The sequence below is a fragment of the Somniosus microcephalus genome, chromosome 12, assembly GCF_052327205.1.
Source record: "Somniosus microcephalus isolate GS21.2 chromosome 12, FLI_Smic_1.0, whole genome shotgun sequence".
NCBI classification, from domain to species: domain Eukaryota; kingdom Metazoa; phylum Chordata; class Chondrichthyes; order Squaliformes; family Somniosidae; genus Somniosus; species Somniosus microcephalus.
The window spans coordinates 23,488,315-23,502,764 of record NC_140998.1 but is presented as its reverse complement, the minus strand read 5'-3'; the positions used below and the strand labels follow the sequence as shown (position 1 = coordinate 23,502,764).

The following is a 14,450-nucleotide window of genomic DNA, read 5'->3' as shown; positions in this document are numbered from 1 at the left end:
AAAAAGAGTTGGATATATTTCTTAAGGCTAAAGGGATCAAGGGATATGGGGAGAAGGCAGGGACAGGGTACTGAATTTGGATGATCAGCCATGATCTCATTGAATGGCGGAGCAGGCTCGAAGGGCCGAATGGCCTACTCCTGCTCCTATCTTCTATGTTTCTATGTTTCTATAGCATAAGACACTGGAAAATATGGAGAAAGAAAAGGTCTTTCAGCCTATCGTTCCCACTCCTTCCAGAGCCTGTCCAGTTTGGACTATTGTGGACCCTTCCCAATTTATCTCATCCACTGAGGAGCTGATTAATCACGCAGAACACTTTTGAGAAGATAAAACCTTGTGTTTATTTCTCTAACCCCTCAAAGCAATCTAGCAAAACTCCCACAATATCAATCTAATGGTGCAACCTACCTTATTCAATTCTGACCAGTTTTATTTCAGGGCTAGTATTTAGTTTTCAAGTTTTCCAGCGATACAGGAGCCAGAACAACGTAAATAACAGGCAAAAGACCATTGGACCCAACAAACCTGGACCTTTTTCATAGAATCAGAGAAACTTACAGCACAGAAGGAGGCCATTCGGCCCGTCGTGCCTGTGCCGGCTCTTTGAAAGAGCAGTCGTGCTCAGTCCCACCCCCCCCGCTTTTGTCCGTGACCCGGTCAGTTCCTCATCCTCCAGAACCTGTCCAACTCACTTTTAGAATTATTGATGGAGTCAGCTTCCACCTCCTTCTCAGGTCGAGCGTTCCAGATCCCGACAACTCTCCGAGTGAAATAATTTCTCCTCATCTCCCCTCTAGATTGCCTATGATTTTAAATCTATGATTTTTCATAGACTAACCCCATCTACCTGCCTTCTTAATATATCCCTCAATGTAATGTTAACTCATTTTAAAAACGTGATGATTTTTTTTAAATGTATTTAATGTTTTAGTGTCTTTTTGGGGTGATCTCCATTCATACTTTTGACGGGTCGATCTGTCAAAAGTATGAAGGGAGATTCCCTTCTCCTATTGGCTGGCCTGGCCCACGTGATCCCAGGGACGCTTGTGAACTGCCGGTGCCCCCTGGGATACGTGGGCCCTGCGCAGTTCGACTGTGGCGAGGCGCAGGATCGGAAGTGTCCGCACCTCGGGAGCCCTCCAGGTAAGTGTAGATTTTTTTCCGATAGGAGGCATTCGCATGCAGGAAGCCTCCTATCGGAAATTACAGGCCTTTATGTTTCCTTGTCATGACCTGTGATTAGTATTATGATGCCTGCATCGTTCACTCCCTCTCCTGTGCATGGTAAAGCAAAGAAAGGATTTAATGCAGAATTACACAAGATAAACTGGGGCCAGGTTCCATAAAATCTGTGCAAACCGTCATGTGAAAACTGTGGTTTGTGCCTCTGCACTACACACTAACTTAACTGGAATGAAGGTGTCCACGAGTGTTCCCACCTGGCCACAAGGGCCTACCTACTGACTGCTGGAAACCTTGTTTACGTGGTTTAGCCTGCTGTGTGCCATCTGTTCAGAACTGACACATTAGAATCGGCTAAATGCAAAAATACCATCTTCTCTTCAACCCTCTCAGATGGCTTTGAGCCACTCGCCGGGCAGGCTTCTCGATGATTTATTAAAAGTTGAGTCAGTGCTATGCAGCAGTGCCAAGTGTTTGTTCAAGCTGGTTGCAGAGCACGCCTGTGCGTAGAGGAAAGGTTTGCAAGGCGTGGTAGATCAGGACAAGTCTGCTCCATTCTATTTTCTTTTCTTGGAGTCTGTAGCATTATGTTCCATAATCTGCCGGGACATTTCTGGTAACGGTACAGTGAGATCAGTCATTTCCCTACCCACATTGAGAGTGTCTGCCCAGATGCCCCAGCGAGTAAGTGCCAAGTTATACAGATGGAAAAAAGGCCCAGATTTTCCTCTCCCTAATCCAAGGTGGCCAAGGACGTCTTGCTGCAGTTGTACAGGGCCTTGGTGATACCACACCTTGAGTATTGTGCGCAGTTTTGGTCGCCTTATCTGAGGAAGGATGTTCTTGCCATGGAGGGAGTGCAGTGAAGATTCACCAAACTGATACCTGGGATGGCAGGAATGACGTATGAAGAGAGATTGGGTCAATTGGGCTTGTATTCGCTAGAGTTTAGAAGAATGAGTGGGGATCTCATTGAAACTTACAAAATTCTAACAGGACTAGACAGACTAGATGCAGGAAGGATGTTCCTGATGACGGGGGAGTCCAGAACCAGAGGTCACAGTATAAGGATAAGGGGTAAGCCATTTAGGACTGAAATGAGGAGGAATTTCTTCACCCAGAGAGTGGTGAACCTGTGGAATTCTCTACTACAGAAGGCAGTTGAAGCCAATTCATTAAATATATTCAAGAAGGAGTTAGATATATTTAATAAGGCTAAAGGGATCAAGGGATATGGGGAGAAAGCAGGGACAGGGTACTGAATTTGGATGATCAGCCATGATCTCATTAAATGGCGGAACAGGCTCGAGGGGCCGAATGGCCTACTCCTGCTCCTATCTTATATGTTTCTAATTGTAGTGCCACTGTGGCTAAAATAAAGCAGCTAAGCAGGGAGCAGGGATTGAATCTGGGATCTTGCTAGTCTGTACGGCTCTGTTCTTTATCAGGGCAGTGCAGTTACCTACTGAGCCATCGGGAGACCGAACTTCAAAGCTCGTTTCTATTCTCTGGTGTCAGCCGAGGCTCAGTGGGTAGCACTCTCTCGCCTTTGAGTCAGAAGGTTGTGGGTTCAAGTCCCCACTCTCAGAGACTTGAGCACATAATCCAGGCTGACACTCACAGTGCAGTCCTGAGGGAGTGCTGCACTGTCGAAGGTGCCGTCTTTCGGATGAGACAATAAACCGAGATCCTGTCAGCTCCCTCTCAAGTGGGCATAAAAGATCCCATGACACTATTTTGAAAAAAAGAGCTGGGGAATTCTCCTGGTGTCCTGGGCGCAATATTTATCCCTCAACCAACATCACTAAAACATATTGGCCCGGATATTCCAATCCCTACGGGTGTGTGTACGTGCTGTGTACTCACCCGTAGGGACATCGGAAATGCCGGTTTCAGGCATGCACTGCACATGCGCTGGAAACCGGCATTTCCGATCTGTCAAGAAAGGGCTTGACAGATCAAACGCATGTGCAGGATAGGCAGCGCTGCCGGCTAAAAGTTCTGTTTTTTTCTCAAATGCTTCAGTCCAGGTACGTGCGAAGCAGCTGCGCCCAGTAAAAGCCAGCGTACAGCCTGCATTTTACCGGGAGAAGCTCCAGCAAGAAGAACTCTTTCAGCAGTGGGCTTGGAAACTGAACATTTTTAATAGTGAAAGTGAGCAAAGTTCTTTGCAGAAAGCCTGAGGTAAGTTTTTATCAACTTTAATTTGTTAAAAACGGTTTTGGATCTTGTTTTGAGTAACGTAGTTATAAAGAGCAACTCTTGCTGTGTGCAAGGCCTAATTGAATTAGATTTCATTTTCTTAAATGTGAAAATGACTGTTTAAAAATGAATTATTTAACATTTACTAAAGTTTTAAAAAATTATGACAGAAAATTTCAATTAGTTATATGTTAACTTTTCCATGCCCTTTAAAAATTGTATGTATGACTTTGTGAAAATGTTAAAGTTCTTAGAAAATCATCTCGGGCCGTGATATTACATAGAAACATAGAAGATAGGAGCAGGAGTAGGCCATTCGGCCCCTCGAGCATGCTCCACCATTCAATGAGATCATGGCTGATCATCCAAATTCAGTACCCTGTCCCTGCCTTCTCCCCATATCCCTTGATCCCTTTAGCCTTAAGAAATATATCTAACTCCTTCTTGAATATATTTAATGAATTGGCCTCAACTGCCTTCTGTGGTAGAGAATTCCACAGGTTCACCACTCTCTGGGTGAAGAAATTCCTCCACATCTCAGTCCTAAATGGCTTACCCCTTATCCTTAGACTGTGACCCCTGGTTCTGGACTCCCCCACCATCGGGAACATCCTTCCTACATCTAGTCTGTCTAGTCCTGTTAGAATTTAATAAGTTTCAATGAGATCCCCTCTCATTCTTCTAAACTCCAGTGAGTCTAAGTCCAATCGACCCAATCTCTCCTCATACGTCATTCCTGCCATCCCAGATATCAGTCTGGTGAATCTTCGCTGCACTCCCTCCATGGCAAGAACATCCTTCCTCAGATAAGGCGACCAAAACTGCACACAATACTCAAGGTGTGGTTTCACCAAGGCCCTGTACAACTGCAGCAAGACAGCCTTGTTCCTGTACTCGAATCCTCTCGCTACGAAGGCCAACATACCAATTGGCGGGTATGACGTGTTCCCAATCCGATACCGCACGTTTCCCACCATAGCCCGACGTGATTTTCTAGCCACTCACTTTATTAAAATTACTTTTACAACTCTTTCCATTTTTTCCTTACAAGTACTTCATCTGTTTAAAGAGGAAGCCTGTGAGGGAGAAACATGCCCTTTGACGATGTTGCCCTGATCCTCGGTGCGATTGTGCATCAGAGAATTGGAAATGCCAGGGAACAACAAAGAAGACTGAGGAACCATCACCGCCTCCTGATCAGGAGGAACTACTACCCACCCCAGAGTGTGTACAGGGAGAGGCTGTCATTTGAGATGCTGTTGGAGGAGTTGTGTGTGAGGAGGCTGTACTTTAGTAAAGAGGCAATCGGCCAACTATGTGACATGTTGAAGGAGGACCTTCAAACACGCTCGAAGACCCGCACTGCCTTGTCAGTGAACATGAAGGTAACCACAGTGACATAAGAAAACTACTAGGCACTTGGTCTAAGCGTTAAACAAAGCTTTAATCAACTGTTTTACAACATGGAGGTCTAGTTGTGTCCTTCACTAGTTCCTGTTAAGAATGTCCTGCACGAGCTGGGCCCGTGCCCGAGTATTTATACTTTCCCTGGACATCGCCACCCGTAGGCTGCTCAGTATTATTTCATAAGTCTTTCTTTCATGAATGACTGATTCATGTCACACAACATTGAACTTCTTTGCAAGTGGGTCATTTCAGGCAGGTACCGGTGACATTACCAACATCTCCCAGAGTGCTGCATTGGCCTGCATTCACCAGGTCACAGATGCCATTTTCCATGGGGCTTCAGATTTCATAGACTTTGACTTGTCCACTCGCCATCAAACGGAGAGGAACCTTGCACTTTATAGCATTGCTGGATTCCCCAAAGTGATTGGGGCTGTCGATGGAACCCATGTTGCATTGAAGGCACCACTGTGACATACATCAACAGGAAGGGGTTTCATTCATTGAATGTCATGATAGTCTGTGATGTGCACCTCAGGATCCTAAACGTGAATGCAGATCATTGGGGAACTGCTCATGACTTCTTCGTCCTCCATAATTCGGACTTATATGGCACCCTCAGCACATTGCCTCCAGGATCCGCATGGATATTGGGCGACAAGGGCTACCCACTAAGACCATGGCTGATTCCCTACCACAAGACCAATAATGAGGCTCAGGAGAGATACAACCAGGCACACGTGTTCACATGGCAAGTGGTGGAGAGGACAATCGGGGTTCTGAAATCACGCTTCCGATGCCTTGACAGGTCATAGAAACATAGAAGATAGGAGCAGGAGTAGGCCATTCGGCCCCTCGAGCCTGTTCCACCATTTAATGCGATCATGGCTGATCATCCAAATTCAGTACCCTGTCCCTGCTTTCTCCCCATATCCCTTGATCCCTTTAGCCTTATGAAATATATCTAACTCCTTCTTGAATATATTTAATAAGTTGGCCTCAACTGCCTTCTGTGGTAGAGAATTCCACAGGTTCACCGCTCTCTGGGTGAAGGGGGGACCTTGCAGTATTCTCCTCTGAAAGTGGCAAGGATTATGGTGGCCTGTTGTGCTTTGCATAACTTTGCCCTGCGGGAAGGACTGACCCTTAAGCCTGCAGAGGAGCTCCCTGCTGAAATGGAGGACATGGGCGATGCCAATGTGCCTGTGGCCAGGCCTGATGGAAAGAAGCCAAGTGCTGCCGAAAGTAAGGCTGCTCGGGAACTGCTAGTAGCCAACACCTTCACGAGGCGATGATTGTCGCCTTGTACCTCCCCGTCCCCCAGCAAGGCAAAGAAAGGAACAGACACAATTTAAAGTGAAACAGTGAACTTTTATTGCAGCATCAAAGACTTTTGAGGTTCAGTTTTGATGTTCTTAGTTTTTAACTTTTAAATGTTAACTAGCTATTTTCTACTTTTCAAACATTTGCAAACATTAATGGCCCAGAAATTCGGGTCGGGGGCTTCCCGCGGGTGCAAGCCCCCGACCTGCACTTACCTTGCGCGCTGGCCGTTGAGCTGTGAGCTCCCGTGGAATTTCGATCCTGGGCCTGCTCCAGCTGCCGGCACGCAGTGCTTGCGTATACCAGGGGCGCAGTTAGTTCGATGCGGCCCCTGGGATCACGTGGGCCATGGGGAGCCAATCGGAGCAAGGAATGCTCCATTCATAAAATTGACAGGAAGAGCTGTCAAAACTTAGAAATACTACGGGCCCCAAAACATCACTAAATCTTCAAATACATTTTAAAAAACATCACATTTTTAAAATAAACTATAAATTACATGAAATAATTATTTTAAACAATAATTTAAATTTTTGAAAAAAATAATTTTATTTTCTAATAAACTTACCTTGCTTTAAAGTATTTAAAAATAATAAACCTGTGAAAAAAATGTTTTAATTTTAATTAATTCACCACTTACCTGATAAAAAGCAGGCCTTACACCTGCTTTTTAAATGTGTAACTTCTGCAGACTTACCCTCCCGGGAAAACCTGCAATAAAAACCTAAGTTCGACGCGCATGCGCAGCCTCTCTCACGCATGCGTTCGACCTCTGAACCCCTTCGTTCAGGGGAACGGAAGTGCCGGTTTCCCGCGCATGCGCAGTGCATGCAGGAAACCGGCACTTCCATTGGGCCTACGGGTGAGTACCCCGTGCGTACTCACCCGTGGAGACCCGAATATCTGGGCTATAATTTTTTTGAATAAAATTTGTAAACAGTTTAAAGTGACTTTTTTGGTTTCTTAGTGCAATAAAGATATTCAAGATGGAAACTAGCTATTTTCTAATTTTCAAACAGCTGTAATTTAAAAAATTTTTGCAAATAAAAATGTTGAAATTTTTCTCAGTGACGAGAGGCTGTACTTTTTAAACGAAACGGTTACATACACTTTCAGTCACAAATAGATATTTCAATAAAAAAAGCAACGACAACATTTAACATTTAAATAAAACGAAACATTAAAGAATTGAACTATTTGCCCCCTCGCATCTGTGCCTGAGGATCAAAGGAGGTGGATTGTGCAAAAGGTGACCACCTACCGTCTCCTGCGCTTTCCCCTTCCCCGTGACCGGTGTGATGAAATATTCCATTCATCACTCATCAGTATTTCTCTGCCTGTGACTGTGGTTGGTTTCAGTTTCATTTCCATTGTATTGTACTGTGTGTAGGGCTCCGCCCATACCTGGCTCCTATGTAAGCTGGCCCAGCCTGCAGCACATCCAGTACGGCAGACCTCTGGATGGAAGATATATTCTCCTCTGTGTGTTACCTTCTAAGTCAATAAAAGCCTTGTTTTGTTTCGCTAACATCGAGTCTCGGATTTATTGAGGCACATCAATTTTATCTATGTGCGAGCGTGATCTTGGGCCTGGATTTCCAGTGCTACCACCAAAGCATCACGCTCAATTACGGTGGGTCCCAGCCGCCCCTCACAGTGTGCGGTCTGGCTACCCTGAAGGTAAAGCCGCCTTCGCTATTCGCGAACCTTACCCCTAACTGCCGGCCAATAGCGACCAAAAGCAGGAGGTACAGCTGGGAGGACAGGCGGTTTATCGCGACCGAGGTAGACAGGCTCCTGAAAGAGCGCATTATTGAACGCAGCAATAGCCCGTGGCGCGCCCAAGTGGTGGTGGTAAGGGGTAGCGAGAAGAAACGGATGGTGATCGACTATAGCCAAACGATCAACAGGTACACCCAACTAGACGCCTACCCGCTACCCCGCATATCAGAAATGGTGAACCAAATCGCCCAATACCGGGTGTTCTCCACCATCGACCTCAAGCCAGCGTACCACCAGCTCCCTATCAGACCAGAGGACCGCCCGTACACCGCCTTCGAGGCGAACGGACGCCTCTACCAATTCCTCAGAGTCCCCTTTGGGGTGACGAATGGGGTCTCGGTCTTCCAGAGGGAGATTGACCGCATGGTCGATGACCACCACTTGCAGGCAACCTTCCCCTACCTCGACAACGTCACCATCGGCAGTCACAACCAGCAGGATCACGACTCGAACCTCGAGAGGTTCCTGAAAACCGCACAAAAACTCAACCTCACCTACAACGAGGACAAGTGCGTTTACAACACCTCTGCATACTAGGCAGCGTGGTGGAGAATGGGGAAATCGGACCAGACCCCGACCGATTGCGCCCCCTACGGGAGCTGCCCCTGCCCAACACTCCCAAAGCCCTGAAAAGGTGCCTGGGGTTATTTTCTTATTATTCCCAATGGGTCCCCAACTACTCCGACAAAGCCCGCCCCCTCTTGAAAGCATCCTCTTTTCCGCTCTCTGCTGAGGCCCATGCCGCCTTCAAAAGCATTAAGCAGGATATTGAGCGGGCCACGCTACAGGCAGTGGACGAGAACACTCCCTTTCAAGTGGAAAGTGATGCGTCTGACTTTGCCTTGGCTGCCACCCTCAACCAGGCGGGGCGGCCCGTAGCTTTCTTCTCGAGGACCCTCCAAGGGCCCGAGATCAGACACTCCTCCGTAGAAAAGGAGGCCCAAGCCATCGTGGAGGCAGTGTGCCACTGGCGCCACTACCTAGCCGGCAAACGCTTCACCCTACTTACCGACCAGCGGTCGGTAGCGTTTATGTTCAATAATAAACAGAGGGGGAAGATTAAAAATGATAAGATTCTTAGGTGGCAGATCGAGCTCTCCACCTTGGATTATGACATAATTTACCGGCCAGGGGCCCTTAACGAATCCCCCGACGCCCTCTCACGAGGGATGTGTGCCAGCGCCACCGGGGATCGGCTACAGACCCTTCACAATGACCTCTGCCACCCAGGGGTCACGCGGCTGTTCCACTTCATAAAGTCCCGCAACTTACCCTACTCGATTGAGGAAGTTCGGTCCCTGACCAGGAACTGTCGCACTTGCGCTGAGTGCAAGCCTCGGTTCTACTGCCCAGATAGAGCCCACTTAATCAAAGCTACACGGCCCTTTGAGCGGCTCAGCTTAGATTTCAAGGGCCCCCTCCCGTCCGTCGACCGCAATGTTTACTTCCTGAACATTGTGGACGAATACTCCCGGTTCCCATTCGCCTTCCCCTGCCCAGACATGACCAGCGCCACGGTCATTAAATGCCTCAACAGCCTGTTCTGCCTGTTCGGTATGCCGAGCTACATCCATACGGATAGGGGGGCGTCCTTCATGAGTGAAGAGCTACGCCAGTACATGCTGTCCAGGGGGATCGCCACAAGCCGTACCACCAGCTACAACCCCCAGGGTAACGGTCAAGTGGAGCGAGAGAACGGGACAGTATGGAAAGCAGTCACTCTAGCTCTAAGGACCAAAGGCCTCCCTATCTCCCGCTGGCAGGAAGTCCTCCCAGATGTGCTCCATTCGATACGGTCGCTATTGTGTACTGCCACTAATGCCACGCCTCATGAGCGAATGTTTGTCTTTCCCCGGAAATCCACCTCAGGCGTATCCATGCCGTCATGGCTCTCCACCCCAGGTCCGGTATTCGTGCGAAGGCATGTGAGGGGCCACAAGACGGACCCTCTCGTGGAGTCAGTGCACCTACTCCACGCCAACCCCCAATATGCATATGTCCGGCACGCCGACGGAAGGGAGGACACCGTGTCCATAAAAGACGTCGCCCCAGCCGGTAACGACAACAACCACGACAACAGCAGCAACAACGACCACAGCAACTCTTACCCACCCACTACTCTTTCATCACCCCCGGAAGAACATCGACCAACGGTACCCCCACCAACTACCCCTTCAACAACCCTGGTGGCACCCCCGGCAGAGACCCAGGAGGCCACCGGGGACACCCAGCCGACACCCACGGCACCACAACAGCCACGTCGGTCGCAGAGGACTATCAAACCCCCGAACAGACTAAATCTATAGAAGGGGTGAATGTGATGAAATATTCCATTCATCACTCATCAGTATTTCTCTGCCTGTGACTGTGGTTGGTTTCAGTTTCATTTCCATTGTATTGTACTGTGTGTAGGGCTCCGCCCATACCTGGCTCCTATGTAAGCTGGCCCAGCCTGCAGCACATCCAGTACGGCAGACCTCTGGATGGAAGATACATTCTCCTCTGTGTGTTACCTTCTAAGTCAATAAAAGCCTTGTTTTGTTTCGCTAACATCGAGTCTCGGATTTATTGAGGCACATCAACGGGATCCCTCTGCTGCCAATTGAAAGGCCCCTGTGTGCCATCTCTTGCCCTTCAGCAATTGCCTCGTGACAAGGTTGCTGCCGCTGCTGCTGAAAGGCAACGTTTGCTTGCATCAGGACTGGCGGAGCTGCTGTCTCGTGGGCCCGCACTGTTTCTGCGCTGGGAGCAGGTAAGGGCGGTTCTGCGGGAGTCAAAGTAATGGCATTGTCCCGCTGTCCGTGGAATGGTGGAGTTCGCGCTGACAGCCTGGGCAACTTCTGACCAAGCTGTCATCTGTCCTTTGCGCAGCAGGCGCCCTGGACTTTTCATTCCCAATGATCCGCAGGCGCTTCGCCTCCACCTCGTTGAGGAGTGTGCTGATGTAATCGTCACTGAAATTCTGAGCTCTCTTAATCATGCGAATTGTGCTCAGTCTTTCCATTTCACTTTGCTGATTAATTAAAATAAATGAAGAAATGTTTTCAGGGCTTTTAAAATGCTTGAAATTGCTTCACATCTCTTTAAAACTATATGGCGGGGGAGTCCAGAACCAGGGGTCACAGTCTAAGGATAAGGGGTAAGCCATTTAGGACAGAAATGAGGAGGAATTACTTCACCCAGGGTGTGGTGAACCTGTGGAATTCTTTACCACAAAAGGCAGTTGAGGCCAATTCATTAAATATATTCAAGAAGGAGTTAGATATATTTCTTAAGGCTAAAGGGATCAAGGGATATGGGGAGAAAGCAGGGACAGGGTGCTGAATTTGGATGATCAGCCATGATCTCATTAAATGGCGGAGCAGGCTCGAGGGGCCGAATGGCCTACTCCTGCTCCTATCTTCTATGTTTCTATGTTAAGATTCTTCAAATCCATGTAAAAGTCTTTAAAAGTTTCTAAAAGTTTACAAAAGATTCAGCAAACTATAAAGAGACAACCTACCATTGAGTTTTGCAGCTACTTTCAGTTGCCAATGCTTCTGAAGAATTGAAAAAAATTGGGGGCGTGGCCTATGCAAATATAACTTTTGAGGGCGGATCTCCCCTACGCACGAAGCCCTAGGCTCCGCCCACGCTGCGCTCCTGGGTGGCGTGGCGTCATACGCTGCCCAGGAGTGTCCTCAGGATTACAACGGAAGATTACGCGGGCCCAGAGCATTAAGGCCGGCGCGGTTCTTTTTTTGCAGGTCAAGGGGCTTCCGCCCGTGGGAAGCCTCCGAGCGCAATATCCGGGCCATTATTTGGTCATTAACACATTGCGGTTTTGTGGGATCTTGCTTGATGCGAATTGGCTGCCGCGTTTCCTACATTACCACGGCGACTACACTTCAGAAACACTTCATTGGCTGTAAAGCATTGTGGGATGTCGTGAGGTCGTGAAAGGCGCTATAGAAATGCAAGTCTATTTTTTAAGTAGAATTGTAAATCTCCCACTCAATTCCTTAAGTGCTTCATCTGCAAATATAAATGGCAGAAAGCTGCAGTCTGGCTGGCGTTGGCTGGCCTTTATAAAAAAAATATATTTTCAGCTTCTCTCTTTTGTACCAGAAATAATAAATCTATTGTACGATGATTCCAAGGCGCGCTAAATGTAACTCTGCGTTCCAAGACCGAATGACTGAAGCAGGGAAGGATAAAATGGAAAAAAGGTCAATTGCAATGATACCAAAGCAGAAGGTACTGTTTTCTTGTCAGTCTTTTCTCACATAAACCTGACGTGTATACAGCTCCCACGGGCACTCAGACATCTGATCTCTGTACCTGCCTATGATAGTTCGCAAAATTTAACACAATGCAGTAAGCCTCTCGAGGAGAGGGATTCTTGACATCAGGGCCCCCTTTGAAAATTGAAGTGGTTAAAAATAATAACCAACTTTAACATCCTGCTATGATTTATTTTTCTCTAATTTCCTCCCCTTCTCTCCATGCTGGGACGTGATTCCACCCCTAGGTCTCTTGCCCCAGGTGGTCATTGCTCACATATGAGTTCAGACAGCGCCCATATGCTATTCAATTGGAGGGGAAGATGGCATCGCAGCTACACACAATCCTGTCCTCCCCAACATCCATAAGCAGGCACTTTCCAGCAAGATACTACAAGAGAACAGTCAAGAGAAGAAGCTTTGGCTCATTACCCCACGCCACCTGCCCCTCATTTTAGCCCAAAGAAAGACAGACTTCACAGAAATCACAGAAACCCCACAGTGCAGATAGAGGCCATTTCGGCCCATCGAGCCTGCACCGACACATATCCCACCCGATCCCCGTAACCCCTACACCAACACGTATCCCAGTAACCCCACGTATTTAATCCCCCTAACACTAAGGGTCAATTTATCATAGCCAATCAACCTAACCCGCACATCTTTGGACTGTGGGAGGAAACCGGAGCACCCGGAGGAAACCCACGCAAACACGGGGAGAATGTGCAAACTCCACACAGACAGTCACCCGAGGCCAGATTCGAACCCGGGTCCCTGGCGCTGTGAGGCAACAGTGCTAACCACTATGCCACCGTGCTGCCATTATATAGCGCCTTTCACAACATCAGGACGTCCCAAAGCGCTTTACAGCCAATGAAGTGCTTTTGAAGTGTAGTCACTGTTGCAATGTAGCAAAGACGGCAGCCAATTTGCACACAACAAGCTCCCACAAACAGCAACGTGTTAGTGACAAAATAATCTGTTTTAGTGATGTTAATTGGAGGATAGATATTGGCCAGGACACCGGGGATAACTCCCCTGCTCTTCTTACTGCAATTATATAGGGCCCTGGTGAGGCCACACCTGGAGTACTATGTACAGTTTTACCTAAGGAAGGATATACTTGCCATAGAGGGAGTACAACGAAGGTTCACCAGACTGGTTCATGGGATGGGGGAATTGTCCTATGAGGAGAGATTGAGTAGACTAGGCCTACATTCTCTAGAGTTCAGAAGAATGAGAGATGATCTCATTGAAGCATACAAAATTCTTACAGGGCTTGACAGAGTAGACGCAGCGAAGATGTTTCTCCTGGCTGGAGAGTCTAGAACCAGTGATCACAGTCTCAGAATAAGGGGTCGGCCATTTAGGACTGAGATGAGGAGAAATTTTTTCACTCAGAGGATGGTGAACCTTTGGAATTCTCTACCCCAGAGGGCTGAGGAGGCTCAGTCGTTGAGTATATTCAAGACAGAGATCGATAGATTTTTGGATATTAAGGGAATCAAGGGATATGGGGATTGTGCGGGAAGGTGGAGTTGAGGTAGAAGATCAGCCATGATCTCATTGAATAGCAGAACATGCTTGAGGGGCCAAATGGCCGACTCCTACTCCTATTTCTTATGTTCTAAATAGTACCAGGGAATCTTTTGCATCCACCAGAGAGAGCAGAAGGGGCTGTGGTTTAACGTCTCATCCGAAAGATGGGTATAGAGTCATAGAGTCATACGGCGCAGAAGGAGGCCATTCAGCCCATTGCGTCCGTGCCGGCTCTCTGTAGAACAATCCAGTCAGTCCCATTCCCCCGCTCTATCCCCGTAGCCCTGCAAGTTTATTTCCCTCAAGTGCCTATCCAGTCTCCCCTTGAAAACATTGAAGCCTAGAAATTCAGTGGGCTGCGCCACCAGTTAGCGCCCAAAGAGGGCACTCAGTGGCTTTAGCGCCACTGGCCACACCTCCCGCGATATTTAGCGGACCGCTAATGGCGGCGTTAGCCTGTAGCGTTGCACCGCCACCGATGACATCATCGGTGTGCGCAGCGCCCCGCTCCCGCCCCGATCACCATATTTGGTCACGCCCGCCTCTTTAACGCCGGTCGCAAATCGCGACCGGTTCACAGGGCCTACCTGTGGCGGTAGTGGCGCAAGTTAAGGTGGAGGTGCGGGGCGGCTGCTTTTTCGGCGGCCGCCTGCCAGCACCTCCGTCCCCGGCCTCCTAAACCCCCCCCCCCACGGCATTGCCGGCTGTTTCCCGAGGGCCCGGCACTTCTCCTTGGTGCTGGGCTCATTT

General features: G+C 48.3%; 1 long non-coding RNA gene across 1 annotated transcript; it reads left to right on the top strand.

Annotated features, from left to right (window-relative positions):
- The first annotated feature begins 1,065 nt into the window (after nt 1-1,065).
- Nucleotides 1,066-7,645, top strand: LOC147109072 (uncharacterized). Its single transcript, XR_015080171.1, has 3 exons — nt 1,066-1,146; nt 3,211-3,369; nt 4,439-7,645. It is a non-coding gene; the product is annotated as an uncharacterized LOC147109072 (long non-coding RNA).
- Nucleotides 7,646-14,450: the final 6,805 nt, after the last annotated feature.